We start from the raw sequence: 10,607 nt of genomic DNA on the forward strand, positions 1-10,607 counted from the left end.
TGCCTTCATGACCTGATGTGAAAGATCCACAAGCATAAGATCGCCTCAAAATTCAATTTTCCAACTTTGCTGCAAGACTGAGGCAGGTTCTGCTGGTGATTTCCCCAACTTTTCTGAGTTTGGGCTTCCTGGTGAGGCCAGACTTGGTCTCACTGAGTCAACATTCCCTCTAGGACATATTGTTGTATTATTTATATTTCCCTTGTATGTGAAAATAGAGACAACTTTCAGTAAGGCTATTGATAGTTTTCTCAGAAAATGTTATTTTCAGTCCATGTTTTGTGTTTTCCTTTCTGTGTACTTTTTCATTGTTTATAGTTCTTCATATGAACCCTTACTTTCATTTCTCCATCCAAATCTTCAAGGACTCTTCTTCAAGGACTAAGATCTTGCAGTTTTTGTGAAAATTTGCTTGATGTAAGAGTCCTTTGTATAGTCCTCCCTTAAACCTCTAAGCATTTTAATAATTGATCATGGAGTAAATTTTTCCATAGCTTCACAACAACCAGTATGTTGAAAGTGCTAGAAGGAAGGAATCTTGATGTATATTTGTTCTGCTTTTTTCCTAGTGCCTACCACGATGTTCATCATACTCAATGAAGGGAAAGTGAGTAATGTTCAAAAACATGAAGTGTAGTTTGATGTTCCTGCAGCATGTTTTTGTCAACAATTCAATATATTGTATAGCGTGTGATTTTTAAAGAAACACTCCAAAGAATTTGAGAGAACCGGAAACAGATGGGTGTTCATTTCAATATGGCAGGGGAACATTTCCAATGCAAAAGGACTGCTTCTTTCTACCTCCTCCTGTGTAAACTCTGGCTTGCTGCACCTTAATTATTTAACAGCCTCTGCCTGGCATAAAACCAAAAGAGACTGGCTCATTAATACTCCTGGAAAGAATGTGTGCCTTTAAGAAACGCATGAATATTTCATTGTCTCTGTCAGTGCTCAGAAGATGGCACAATTATCTAGGAAACCGAATGGTAATTTCTATATTAGCTTCCCTAAGCTCCTTGTGTGCATACCCCCAACAATCATCTCTGTGAACTCACCTTTGACAGGTGACATAAATGCAAATCAGAATCTGAAGTAGGACAATCATTGAAAGGAAGAAACCTAAAGAAAGATACTTGCATTAAACTGGGTATGCCAGCTCAATAAAAGCTCAAGAGAGATGTATAAAATTTATCTTACCATAATTTCATACTGCATTTGACAACAGTTACAAAAATCAGAGAGGTAAGTCTGGCCATGGATGATGGCTTACTAGAGGACTGAAAAGATTTTTATTTTTTCTCATTTTTATTTTCTTTTTAAAGATGATACTGGAAATCAAGATAACTCTGTGGAGTTGGAGTGCTTACTGCAATGTTTTCCCACCCTCTCTTTTCACACTCTTCTCTCTACTCTCAAGAGCCATATGATTGGGGCCATAAGGAAGAGCTGCTTTACTCAAATATACCCAAGCAGTGAGCCAATTTTGAAAATAGAAACTGGAAGAAAAAAAAAAAAAGAAAGCAAAGTGTGCCATATTTCAAAGTATCCCAGGCCTACAATGGTTAATGAATTATAATATAGACCATAGGACATAATAATGATAAATCTTGCATTGGTAAAGTATGTTAAATTTTCTAAGTATTTACTCCACTGACAATGTATATTTCTTATATTAAAATTCCTGAAAGAGCCCAGGTATCATTTTCCCATTTTGTAAGTGAGAAAGACAACATATGGAGACGTTAAATGATTTGCCTTAAACAATACATAGCTATCTGATGGTAGTCTTGAATATAAAATGCACAGTTTTTAACCAGTTCAGATCTCTCTAGTGCAAACTGAGCTGTATTTCTAGGGTATATTCTGTTCCTGACAAGTTAAAGACAATATTTTTGAGGAAAGACTAACCCTTCAATTTAAGTATTATAATTTCAAACAGTGGGATAGTATTAGGTTTATGACCTAACTTAAAACTTTGAAGCATCTCTAATTGATTATTATTTTTTTCTTTTTTGAAATTAATTTACTGGTATGTTTTAGATATACATAAAGATCACATTCACCATGAGAAGGAATTTTTACTTGTATATAAATATCTTTTTTATGTACAAAGTTATTTATTTATAAAAATTTTGGTACAATGTACATTGGAAAATGTAAAATATTAAAATGTCTAACAAGTGGCACTGAAGTATCTTTAATAAAGGTTCATTTATAAATGTTAAGTTTATGGCTAAGGTCATTCTTTCTCTTGTAGATGTCATTCTACTTTTAACATTTTTTTCCTAAAAAGGAAAAAAAAAAAAAACTTTGGCAAAGCAGCAGTGTGTACTGTTGCTAAAGGAAGACACCACTACTAAACTCCTGAGATGCCTCCCTGCAGTTGGCTAACACTGGACCCTATTAGTTCAGTCCTCAAATCACCAACTATGCTGACTTTTCCATATCTTCCATTCTGCTTCCAGTGTTGAGCACGTAAATTCAGCCACAGACTCTATTGAAACAATCAATGCTGTGCTTAATCCATGGAAAATGGAAAGGGGCTCTGCTTCCCAAGGCCACCGAGAGCCTGCTGAGCCATCAGAGCTGCAGGGATGCATGCTTTCATGTGCCGCAGGGATTGGTGGACACATCCTTGTAAAATAATACAATCACATGTTGTTATTGATGAAATAATTAAAAACAGTAGCATGATGACCGGAAAGTATGCTTGCTATGCACCTGTAGTTCATTCCTTTTAAACAAAGCTGATACCTTACACAATAGGAATTCATCCAGGGAGAAATAGCTACATGCAGAATTTTTGCCCCACACCTCCTTCCTTTTCCTTGTGCAGCCCTTGTTTTAAAATTGTAACCGTCCTGCCAGCCGGGGATGTAGTGCAGGAACACCGCGCTTGCTGGGCAAGCTCAAGGCCCTGAGTTCAACTGCCAGTCCACAAAAATACATAAAAGGAAAATAAATTGGAACTATCTTGCTGTCCGCTGCATCCACCATCAGGTGGCAGGAAATGAAAGGTCAGATTAAATGAAAGCTAAGAAGGGCTGGGCCTCAGCATCACCAGACCTATTTATTGAGGGATTCTGAGAAGACAGTTCAGAGTTTTACTGTGGCCATAGTTTCCTTGTTCTGGATACCGCAGGTGACAACATTACTCCAGGCAGCCTGTGGCTGATGCATTCTCAAGGTCGAATTCTGCTCTTCAGAAGATTGAGCGGCAGCACATTGTAGGCAGGGTTCTCGCTGCAGACCCCTCTCCTCTGGTAAGCACATGCATAGCCTCTGCCTCACCAACTCTGCGCACTTTGAACAGCATGCGGTGGGCTTGGTCATAAGCACCCAGAAAGCTGAAACTTTTCAGGGGAAGACACCAGCGAATAAACCCCCTTGGAAGGCAGAGAGTACGTTCCCACTTACAGTGCTGGACCTAACCTTTGCCAACATAATTCCTGTCTCTGCCACATCCAAAGGTGTGGTTATTACAGCTGAAAAGCCACCTGCAAAAGCTCCACACACTGCTGACTGCCAAGAATCTGCCACATGATCCTGCCACCAGGACCAGAGGGCCTTTAAGTACTCCACAAGGGAAACTGGACCAAGGAAAAAGGAATCTCTCTTAAGACTGCTTTTATAGCCTCAATATAATCCTTGGAACCGCTCTTCATACAAGATGTTAGAGAAAATCTGAAATGTTCTTGAAGCAGATACCTGAGGCCTCTGCTTAACCACTTCAGAAGGAACTCACATCAGGCAGGCAACCACTTCTCTAGCAGAGGCAGCCAGCATATGCTTCCTAGGCATCAAGTATGACGATGAATCAATGCGCAAAAACCATTTCACATATTCATAGGTGAGGACAAATGCAGCAGCACTAGGAAAGGATCCAATAGCAGTAGAAAGCACACCAGCATATATGCCATGAAAACCACCGGCCATTTTAAATCCTTGGGGACTCTGCAGCCTGGTTTAAATGGTATCCAGAGGAAACAGTATCAAGTCAACAGAGGCACCTGCTACCCCACCAACCACCAGCCACCAATGAGAGCACAAACCCCTGTTTGGTTTATTTCCCAGCATGCCCCGTCAAGGTTACAATTAGAAACTAAGCAGAAACAGAAGCCTCGCACAGCCCTGTGCTCTGAGCACCGCCATTTTTGTAGTTGTACATAACATATCTTGTTTCCTCTTTCTTTCCCAATCCTCTCCTCTCTTCAACTCCTCTACCTCTAGGCATTTACAAAAAGTTTGTTTCCATTTTTTCTATTCTACTTTTCCTTCTTTTCTCTTCCTTCCATTTTCCCTCCCCTTTTCATTGTTCTTTTACTAGTTGAATGTTTTCTTCCTATTTCTCAATATCTATCATATATTTTGGGCTTTATTGACACCTTTGGTTTCTCACACCAGAGAAGTAATATGATATTTAAATATGTATCTTCGATTTATTTCACTTAAGGATCTGAGTTCAAGGTACATCCATTTACTGAGAAATGTCTCAAGTGCATCCTTCTTTATGTCAGAGTAGTACTCCAATGTATAAAAAAATCCCATATTCGTTATCCATTCATTAGTTGATGGGCATTTAGGCTGTTTCCAAGATTTAGCTATCACAAAATATGCTGCTATAAACATAGGGGTGTACATATCACTGTGCTATGATACTTTCAGGAGAATACCAAGAAGAGTAATAGCTGGGTCAAATGGAACTTCTTATTCTAGTTTTTTGAGGAACATCCGCACTGACTTCCACAGTGGTTGCTCCAGTCTGCACTCCCACCAGCAGAGGAGAAAGGTTCCTTTTACCCACAGCCCCTCCATTTGTTATTGGTTGATTTCCTGATAATAACCATTCTTTCTAGAGTGAGATGGAATCTCAGTGTTGTTGTTGTTTGCATTTCTAAAATGAACAGTGATGTTGGACACTTTTTCAATATTTCTATCCTATTTCTACTTTATCTGAGAAGTATCTGTTCATTTTCTATGCCCACTTATATTTGGGAGGTCCATTTTGTTTGTATATTCTTTATATATTAGATATTCTAGATATTAGTCCTTTGAGGAACAGCTGACAAAAATATTTTGCTACTCTGTGGGTTGTGTCTTCACTCTGTTTATTGTTTTGGGGTTTTTTGCTGTGAAAAAGCTTTTATAAATAAGATGCAATGCTAGCTATTTATTTTTTGTGATATTTCCTGTGCAGTTTTGTTAATAACATCTTTGCTTATAACAGTGTAAGCTCAAAAAGTTCAAGAGTTCTACCTTTTGCATTTTCCAGGAGATTTAGTGTTTCTGTTTTAATATTTAGGTATTTCATCAATTTTTATTTTAGTTCAGTTCATGGAGAGAGATATGGGTCTAGGTTTAGTCTTTGGAATATGGAAAGCCATTCTTCCCAGCACCATTTATTGATCCTCAGGTCTTTTTTATTGTCAGGACCATGAAGTTTTTAATCACACTGTTGATAAAAACTAAATACATCCCTCAACAATACCCAAAGATTAAAATTTCCTATAGTTTGCAATTTTATTTTTGATTTATTACCATAATTTGCACTACATTTGCTTTTTTACTGTGGCCAAATCAGCTTTGCATGTAGACAAAGATAAAAAATAGTACTGATGGAATTCAGAGCCCAAAGACTACCTTCACCCATTTTGTCACCAACTATCTACTAAACAAGGTCTCAGATAAAGTCATGGTGTTCTATGGTCTGCTGTTCCTATGACTCTGGAAATACAATATAGTTCCCTGTCTAGAATGAATTGGAACACAGATCCAGGACAAAAAGTTCTAGGGCCAAACCTAATAAAGTCCAGCCCTACAAAGTGAAAAGGGTTTCAGGCAGCCTGAGTGGGCTTCTCAGATGGAAGCAGCCCTCAAATCTTCACTACTTATAGCTTTCTAACTAATACATATTTAGCAGGTGTGTTGAATAGTCAGTTATTTGTAGGTAGTTAATTGTTGTAAACATGAAAGAATCAGAGAAAGGAAGACAAACACAAAAACTGGAAAGATTATATGCAGTTAAATACTTAAAATGTAAATGTCACAATGCCCTTATTGAGCTTTTATTGTCCAAAATTCTCAGCTTGAGAAGTAGCAAAACTGAATTCTAAATCCAGATCTGCCATTAACTATGAATAAGCGAGGCTCTCTGCCTAAATTTCTGAGCTGAATTAGGATTAGATGCCTCATGTGAAAATTAAACATGATACAAGCAGAGGTGCTCTGCAAGTAGTAATTCATTTGCATTAATAAGATTAATGCATGAAGCAAAGATAAAAACTGACATGAGAGTACATGGGAGATTCTTAGAGATGGGGTAATCAGGAAGGCTAGAGAGAAAGGGTGGGGAATGTGATGAATGTGATCGAAGTGTAATGTGTGAAAATGCCACAATGCTTTATAAATAATATATACTAATCACACACAAAATAAGTGAAAAATTTAACTACTCAGGAATATGTAAGTCTTTTATGGCATAATATAACTGTGCAATTTTATATACTGATAAAACAGCAATTGCTAGCAGTCCAGAAAGTAATATTAAAATATTTACAGATTAATGTTCTAAAGTATCCTTAGTCAAATCTATCAGAATTCTTGTAAATAGAATTACTTCTCTAATTTCTAATTTATCCTATCATTATTTCTGAAAAATAATTCCTGTCAAATTCTTATCTCTGAAATGTAATACTCTACTATGTATTTTCCTCAGAGTCTCATGTCCCATCAAATAACCTAGAAGTCCATTGTGGCTAAATATTAATCAAACATGTATTATATTCCTGCTGTGTTCTTGGTGTCCATTTTGTTTTAGGGAGCATAGGTAGAGAAAAGACACCCCTGAATGTAGGTGAGTTAAAATCTAACTTCACAGGAAAGGGGTTAAAATGTACAAATCACTTTAGGGTTAGAAGTGGAGTTAGGTTTAAAATGAGATGTGAGATGTAATTTTTTTTAACTCACTGTTATGAATGAGGAATGTTAACAAATAGGGCCGGGAATTAGCTCAGTGGTTCTGCCTTCTGCCTTGCAAGTGCAAGGACCCAAGTTCCGTCCCCGGTACCAAAAAAATAAATAAAAATAAAAATAAAATAAAATAGGTCACACATTCATTTTACCTATTCATGTCTGAAAACCCTGCCTTCACTCTAAATATCCCTCTAGCATAGTATTGCCTTGTTCCTTTCCTTTGCCCAAACCTCTTGAAAATTGCTCACCCATCCTCTCTCCACTACTCTCCCCTCAGGATCCACGTCACCAGCAGCTGGAGCCATGATCAGCCCTCCTGTAAAACTCTAAATTTTGAATATCACTAATAATAATGTCCTCAATCCAATGAGTGCTTTCCAACCCTTCTCTTTGTGGATGCTTTTGCCTAGTTTTGCATGGTGGATTGCTTTCTCTTTGAAGCACTCCATTCCCACATTGTTGATGAGACAAAGGCGCCTAGATTTCGTCCTATCCTTATGGTGACTTCTTAGCAGCTTCCTTTAAGGTATGGTCCTCCTCCAGCCATCCATGAGTCACAATTTATATGGGATGAAACATATAGTTTTCTTCTTTTCCCACTTCAGATTTCAAATGCTTTAGAGAAAAAAATATTTTCTCTCTCAAACCTGTAGATTGAGAAAATTGTGTGAAGCTCAGATTACACAGAAACTCATATCTGTGGCTGGACGTGAGAATTTCTTTCTCAGGAACACCAAAGTCAGTGAACATGGTTTACGTGCCAAGGGGGTCCATTCTTCAAGTAGTGATCAGGTTTAAATTCCATCATCCTATGGTTTTCTATTTCCAGCCATGTGCACCACGCAGTCAAAGCACACACAGAAGATCATGCAGCACATTTTAGAGATGTGCTGCATGGAGTGGATGTCGCTTCTGGCTGCACTCCAGTAACCAGAATTCAATTATATGGTTCCTATGTGATTCAGTGTGGCAGGGGAAAGGTGCTTTTTCTGTTTCCCCAGAATATTTCTCCTTTTTCATTTACTTGAGTGCTCACATTTTTTAAACCTTCCACCTTCTGAAAAGTACTAAGTCTGAAGATCATTTTATGTTTTGTCAAAAGGAATTTTAAAACATTAATCTCTTGGAACTTTTGTTTTTAACCAAGTATATATCGCTAAAATGTTCTAGACTTCTGACCAATTTTCTTTCAATCTATCCCATGCAGTAAAATTTACACCCAGAGATTTTTTTTCTTCAGCAGAGTTCTCAGATTTTTCCTCATTCCTTTCTTTTCTACATGACTGTCTACTTAATGGTGATCATTTTAAGGGCATCAGGCTTCAGTGAGAAACCTGTGCCTTAAATCCGAATTTTGTGTTGACATTCTTGATTTTCAATCAAGTCTTACAACTCAATCTCTGTTGCTAATAATGTTATTTGGATTGTAGAAGTCAGGTTTCCTAACCTTAAAAGCTTCCAAATTACTGGTCTTGCTCTGTTCCTTCCCCGCTTAAAATCTGGCCAAATGCTTCTTCATTCACCACTTTGCCCAGTTACCCTACTGACACTCACACAACTAAGTCTCTGACATACTCTCCCAAGAGTTATTAGTTCTCTCCTGCCTTGAGGGCTGCGTTCCAAGTTGTTGCTGTCAAGGTTTACTACCAAACTGTTAGTCACTGATTCGCATGTGTAAGCAACTTTTTCAGTATCTGAAATCAGGTTTCTGGGTCCTTGCTGCCTGACCACTAACACTTGCTGCCTGTTTTAAGAGGTTTGTTTGTTTGTTTGATATGGGATTTTGCTAATTTATCCCACCTGGCCTCCAACTCAGGCACTTCTGGCCTCAGCCTCCCAAGTAGCTGGGATTACAGGCGTACATCACCAACTAGCTTCCTTTAGGTTTGTTTATGTTTTATTTTTATTTATCAATTGCGTTTTTTTAATGATGGCACACCACTTTTGTACTAGGCAGGGCAATCATATCTACTATTTTATAAATAGGGCCTTAAATAAAAATTTTTAAATCTTTCTCTCTGTCTTCCTTCAATATACAGTCAAATGACACTGAGATATTATAATCTTTTGATAGAAAGAACACAAAACTTTGACTTGCCTATGGGAAAACTGTCATTTTCATTATCAAACAGTGAGGTGAGCAACACAAAATTTCCAATTTTCAGTAAGCCACTCTATGGGGCTCCTTTTATAAGGACTAGCTGTAATTTCTGAATAAATTTATAAGGACTAGCTGTAATTACTCTGAATAAATAGATGATTTCTGTTAAAATCCTGCCAATTTCATTAAACATTACGATTACAAATGCAGTTACTTAAAAAAGCTGGGCCTCCATTTTGGCTCTAATTTATTTATTTTTATTCCCATCACTTAGCCTCTCACAAACACTTTGTTATCTACTTTCATAGTTTTTTTTTTTCAGCTTTAATTGAGTTTATTGGTACATTTTAGGGATACAGTACAGTTACATTCATTGTTGGGATCTTGTACCTCTACATGACAAGTCTTGATTCTCATTTTTTCCCCTTACCTCTGCCCTCCCTTCACCCCCTCCTCCCCTCCCCATCTACAAACACTTTATTTTCATCTTTTCATTCTCTCACATTTTTTTCTTTTCCCTTTTTACTCTTCCCCTACCCATCCCACCTTCCCTACACCTTTAGCTCCTTTCTTCCCATGTGTGCACCTCCTCTCACTACTGATAGGCAATTTTATTTCATGCTGCCCAATAGCTTCCCAATTGCTCAGCTTCAAAGCAGCTAGCTCTCCACATCAATTCCAAATGCCCTAAAATCTACTTTTCTTGTTGCAGTTTGAGTAATTTTTTAAGGGTCTGACTTGGTCACATCGTTTCTCTGCTTAAACATCTCGCAGCAAGTAGTTTTAACTGTAAGTTCATAGACTTGTCCTGACCTGGCACTTGTTTTCCTTGTCAGCCTTGATTTTACCACTTGCCCTTCAACTTGACACTGTTGCCTAATTACGCTGTGCTCTCCCCTGCCTATTAGCCTTTGTCTGTCTTACGCCCCTGCCTAAAAGCCTCCCTGTCACTTCACTGTTGGTCTTCCTGATTATTTTGGTTTAAACTTTCTAGCTCTTTGAATGTTTTTCATGACTCCCTAAAATAGCTTTCTAATGTTTCTCACAATGCATTGTTACAGAACATCGAGGTCATCTGTAAGCGTTGCTCCCTTGTAAGGCTTGCCTTAAGCTTTATATTCCTTGTCAGAGGCCAAGTCTTGGTCATTGTTGTTCACCAACCACCTGGGGAAGTACCTGGAGAGGTGTGCCCAATGCACATTACACAAATAAACGATTATGACTTGAATGCATGTGTTCTCCAAATTTCACATGTTGCAACTTGAAAGTGGGATCTTTGAGGTGTGATCAGGTCAGAAGGGTTCTGCCCTTATGATTAGGACCAATACCCTTATAATAAAAGGACCAGCTCTTCTGTTCTTCTGCCTTTTTCCACAGGAGAACACAGCAATAAACCCCTATCTGGGAAGCAGAGAAAGGGGTTTAACAAGACATCAAATCTGCCAACACCTTTATCTTTGACTTTCCAGCCCCCAAAGTACAGAAATATAAATTTTTGTTACTTATAATTACCCAATCTGTGGTATTTTGTGAT

At 37.9% G+C, this 10,607-nt stretch overlaps 1 long non-coding RNA gene and 1 pseudogene across 2 annotated transcripts in view; one reads left to right on the top strand and one right to left on the bottom strand.

The window, feature by feature from the left end:
• The window catches only part of LOC104856948, a 70,666-nt gene extending 68,729 nt beyond the window's left edge, over window positions 1–1,937 (top strand). For both annotated transcript variants that reach the window (XR_004514815.1, XR_778745.2), the window contains one exon: window positions 570–1,937. This is a non-coding gene — a long non-coding RNA (uncharacterized LOC104856948). The remainder of the gene's footprint in view (window positions 1–569) is intronic.
• Window positions 1,938–3,357: 1,420 nt separating this feature from the next.
• Window positions 3,358–4,077, bottom strand: LOC104856960 (annotated as a pseudogene).
• Between the last annotated feature and the right edge of the window lie 6,530 nt (window positions 4,078–10,607).

This window comes from Fukomys damarensis, unplaced genomic scaffold (genome assembly GCF_012274545.1).
Source record: "Fukomys damarensis isolate Sample0158 unplaced genomic scaffold, DMR_v1.0_HiC HiC_scaffold_30, whole genome shotgun sequence".
Taxonomy (NCBI): Eukaryota; Metazoa; Chordata; class Mammalia; order Rodentia; family Bathyergidae; genus Fukomys; species Fukomys damarensis.